Below are 5,571 nucleotides of genomic sequence, written 5' to 3'. Positions count from 1 at the left end.
GAGAGGGAAGAGGAAAAGGAAAGGGGGGGCGCCCCCTCCCCTAGTCCAATTCGGACTTCCCATGGGACGGGGTGCGGCCACCCCTTTTGGGCTGCCTCCCCTCTCCCCTATGGCCCATGTAGGCCCAACAATTCCCCGGTGGGTTCTGGTAACCTCCCGGTACTCCCAAAAATACCCGAACCTTTCTGAAACCATTCCGGTGTCCAGATACTATCGTCCAATATATCAATCTTTACATCTCAACCATTTTGAGACTCCTGGTCATGTCCGTGATCTCATCCGGGACTCCGAACAACTTTCAGTCACCAACACACATAACTCACATAATACATGTCGTCATCGAATGTTAAGCGTGCAGACCGTACGGGTTCGAGAACTATGTAGACATGACTGAGACACCTCTTTGGTCAATAACCAATAGCGAAACCTAGATGCTCATATTGGTTCCCACATATTCTACGAAGATCTTTATCGGTCGAACCGCAATGTCAACATACGTTATTCCCTTTGCCATCGATATGTTACTTGCCCGAGATTCGATCGTCGATATCTTCATACCTAGTTCAATCTCGTTACCAGCAAGTCTCTTTACTCATTCTGTAGTTCATCATCCCATAACTAACTCATTATTCACATTGCTTTCAAGGCTTCATATGATGTGCATTACCGAGAGGGCCCAGAGATACCTCTTTGATACTCGGAGTGACAAATCCTAATCTCGATCTATGCCAACCCAACAAACACCTTCGGAGATACATGTAGAGCATCTTTATAATCACCCGATTACGTTGTGACGTCTAATAGCACAAAAGGCATTCTTCCGGTGTCCGGGAGTTGCATAATCTCATAGTCGGAGGAATATATATTTGACACGAAGAAAGCAGTAGCAATAAAACTGAACGATCATTATGCTAAGCTAACGGATGGGTCTTGTCCATCACATCATTCCACTAATGATGTGATCCCGTTATCAAATGACAACTCATGTCCATGGCTAGGAAACTTAACCATCTTTGATCAACGAGCTAGTCTAGTAGAGGCATACTAGGGACACGTTGTTTTGTCTATGTATTCACACATGTATCAAGTTGCCGGTTAATAGAATTCTAGCATGAATAATAAATATTTATCATGATATAAGGAAATATAAAATAACAACTTTATTATTGCCTCTAGGGCATATTTCCTTCAGACATGTGTCCCAACAATGAGCTGACACGTGGATCCTCCGGCGAATAAGAATTTTACACGTGGAAAATCCCCATTGGTCCGGGTTGTTACCGGGTTCTGGGATCCAAAACCGGACCCGGTAGCATAACGACGACCCATTACGGTGGATGCCACATGTCAGTTACCCTTGACGAAAGCACTTCCATGACGCGCCATTTATCGTCATGGAAGTAGACACTTCCGTGATGATAATTTTGGTATTGTCATGGAACACTTTTACGACATCACATGTATGACTATCTTGATTCTGTCATAAAATCGTCATGGATTTACATGCATGACAGAAAACGTGACCTACTGTGACAAACACGTATCATCACGGAAGGTTTTTTTTGTAGTGCTCCGAGCTGTTAGACCAAACGCCTACAAGCGCTTATCAAGTTGTAGATCCACGACATGAACCTACGCTTCTGCAGTATCGAATAACATCTCATATGGCCGCATATTCCCTTCGTGGTCTTTCAACACGATGACGTTGAAGTCGAATTGCCGTAGTCCATTATTCAGCGCGTGCTTCCAGTTTCCCCCGCTTCTAGAGAGCACAACAAAGGTGTTCCCACCTATATCCTTGAATTGAGCCTCCTGTGGAGACCCCAGGCCTAACTGATTATTCTTTTGAGAGCATGGATGTTCATGGGTCTCAATGAGCACACCTTGCCAATCGTCGACCACCTAACTGACTTAGGGATTTCTGGATCTGGATATGCGAATATGAAGCCTTTAGTTTCCTTCCCGGTTAAAACTAGATCGTCTATCCTCGTCGTGAGACTAGCCGCCTCCTCGGAGCTCTTGCCTTCAGCCTGGGATTTTGATGTTCCCATGTTCGAGGAAACCCCCGCCGTCTTCACACCAGTGGTCACATGTTTCCTCGGAGTCCCACCGCTTCCACATCCTCCTTGCTCCGCCATTTCCGCATCATGGGAAGCAGAAACTAGTCCGATCAGCGTGCAAAGCAACATAGTCGTCCCTCGCTTGCCACCGGAGACCTCACCACTGACACAAGAGCCCTAACCTCAAATCCCCTTGTTCGATCGAGTCTTCATCGTTTATAGTCGTCATTGGCATTGAATTTGCGTGCGAGCTATATATCCCCCATTGTAAATTGTATTAGGTCTCCCCTACAACACGATACTACTTGACTGGCCCAATATTGTAGTTGCTGGCGAGTTTTTTCATTGATATTTTTATATTATCACTGGTTTGCATCGGTTTAATTTGGGTTTTCTTAGGTTTTTATCTGGCTTTCTTCAGGTTTTCCTATTTTCTCCTCTCTTTTTCAGCCACATGTCTAATTCGTTCATATATATTGTACATTTTCCGTATACACTGGAACGTTTTTATAGAGATTTTTTATACATGTATAAAATTTGGTAAATACACGATGACCATTTTTTGAAATATATGTTTTGATTTCTATCCTTTTTTCATACACGTTGTACATATTTTGTATACATTCAAAACATTTATATATTTTTTAACAAGTTTTTAAATACATGACTAATATTTATTCAAATACGTGTGTTGAAAAAAAATACGTGTTAACATTTTCAAATACGTGTTAACATTTTCAAATACATGTTGAAACATTTTTCTGAATTGTGCATGTCATTTTTTGAAACTATGCGATTTTTACAATGTATAAACTTTTTTAAAAAATAACAAAAACTTATGTTTGGAACACTATACAATTTTAATAGTCTACACGATCATTTATTACATTTTATATCATTATTGAAATTGTTGCATATGTTTTTTGAAATGCTTGACCAATTTTAAGAGGTCATAACCATTTATTTCTGAATGTTACAAATATTTTCTAAAATTGGAGCGACAGTTTTTTTACACTACATCAACATTGTTGAAATGTGAGAGGAACACTTAAAAATAAATAAATAAATTATTTTCTTATTATATATAAATTTAGAATTTTTCAATACATTAACAAAAGTAGGAAAGGAAAGAAACACGTGAGTGACATCATTGTGATGAAACCGCATTGTAACTGGGTCAGCCCACTACTAGCAGAGCTTTCGTCTCGTTGAAGGTGAGACATGGACTCGGCCCAATTTTTTTTAATGCACAGGACTCTCTCTCGGCCCAGCCAATTCTCGCAGGCCGGCACAGTATTCCTCGGCGCACATCCAGTCAGATGCTGATCACATTAAAAAAAGTCCAGTCAAAGCATGTAAAATGGTGTTTTTTTAAAAGTGTCAACTAGCATAAATGATGAGGTGGAGGAGAAAGAAATCATAAGAGAAGACTTATATTCTCTTCTTATTTAAAAGAAGACAAGAGATGATCTCTTAGCATAATATGTCTCACCATATTTTTAAGAATGACTATTTATTAAGGATAAGGCTAAGAAATGACCTATTATAAACATTTTTTATAGTTATAGACATTTTGTTGTCATCTCTAAATTAAATACAAATATTAGGATAATAGTACTTCCTCTGTCCCATAATATAAGAACATTTTTGTTACTACATTAGTGTTAAAAACATTCTTATATTATGGGACGGAGGGAGTACTATCTTATCAATTATTGTACATGCCTGCCTCAGAGGTATGCCACTAGACACGTGCCCACGAGACTGCTCCACAGACTGTTCCGACCAACGCAGCGCTTCACGGGGGACGACACGGGACGAAGCATCCCGGTGCGAGTCGTTGCCACGCCAATGGACGATTGTTTTTGCCAGTTGAAGCTTGCGGTTGCCCGGACCCGGAGCATGCTGCCCGGCGCGGCTCATATAGAGGCAGAGCACGGGCGACGGCAGCCAAGCGCGGCGTCACGAATAAAGCGGCGGATGAGCCGTGAACGGACGAGACGCCGGCTGGAGTGAGCACCACTCGAGTCGAGGGAACGGGTGGGGGCGAGAGTTCCGAGAGATTCCGTCGCTCGCCGATGCCCGCTGGACTCTAGCGCGTCCCACCACCTGTTCCGGTTCCGAACGCGCACCCGTCTCGCCCTGCTCGCGTGCCGTCACACGGCGAAGTTCCGACGGAATCACGCCTCGTCGGGAGGATTCCACGTCCTGTGTGTCGAGTGACCGTCGTCCGTTCTGGCGCCGGTTTCGTACGGCGTGGAGCTCTCTATCCGGATGAGGCGATCAGGCGAACTTTCAGATTCGACGGCGACTCGTGTTCGATATGCTCCTCCAATATTTCCCGGCCATTCGAGAAGGGGCCCGAGTTCTGAAAGCAAAGATAAACTTGGATGGAGGGGCTCACCTGCTCCACGACGAAAGCTATCCCGTGGCGACTCTATCCTACAAACACCAGCGTTCCAAAAGGAAGGAGGAAGATCGACGTCTACGTGGGCCGTGTGGCCCGTATCCGGTTTGACATGCATATCCGCTGCCTGAAATTATCTATCTTGTGCTGCCTGCATGCATACGAACGAAATTGTTTAAAAATGTGGGACCGCATGCCTTAAACGTGAAAGGACTGGACCATATGACGACCCACACCGCTTGACCCGTTAGCGGTCTGGCCGGCTCAGGGGTGGGCCCCTGTGTCAGCGCCCAGTGGGCCCGCCTTCTCGAGCCCGCCCAAAGCAGCTAGCCAGGGAAGAGTTGGATTGACGGTCGAGATGCGCTTCCTGAAAGAGGCGTCAACGTAGTCAAAAGACGGCTTCAGCCTCTTCTTCTAGCTTGGCGGCTGATCCAAAGGCATATGGCGCACTATAGGAACTAGTAGGAAGGAAGGAAATGTCATAAGTGGTCGTAGGACCGCTCCACGAATCCAGAAGATTAATTCGAATATTAACTCTTGCCCACAAATAGCAGTAGGAAAATAATAATAAAAACATAAGATTAGGCGCTTATCTTGCCAAGAATTGGGAGCAAATGATCATATTCCTTGTTTGGTTGCATCCTAAGAATAACAATGACATAAAAATGTTTCTAATTGTTTGGACGCGTGGTTTAGCAACAAAATACTCTCTCGGTTTCTAAATATAAGACCTTCTACATATTTCAATACAGACAACATATGAATGTATATAGATGTATCTTGTTGCTGACCGAACATCACTGATTCATTTTTTACAAGTTATTTTCCGAGCTACGGCAGTGATCCGTTCGTGGTCGTTACTCACTCCGATGGAGGCCAGGGAGCGTTTGGTTACTGGATCTATCCGTTGGGAGATGGTAACTCGGGATATCTTCAACCGGTTTGGATGACGGTCATGTAATAGGATAGGCAATTAGTTTGCCTGTCTATTTTTAGCCAGCCGGTTGTGGCATCTTTTCTTGGCTAGTTTGTGTATCTAGCTTTTTAAGCTTTGTGTGAGCTGCCTTTTTCTTTTATCAGCTGGAGACTTTGGAACTTTGTTCG

Source organism: Triticum aestivum, chromosome 3B, assembly GCF_018294505.1.
Source record: "Triticum aestivum cultivar Chinese Spring chromosome 3B, IWGSC CS RefSeq v2.1, whole genome shotgun sequence".
In the NCBI taxonomy this organism is placed as follows: Eukaryota; Viridiplantae; Streptophyta; class Magnoliopsida; order Poales; family Poaceae; genus Triticum; species Triticum aestivum.
This window is presented reverse-complemented; position numbering follows the sequence as displayed.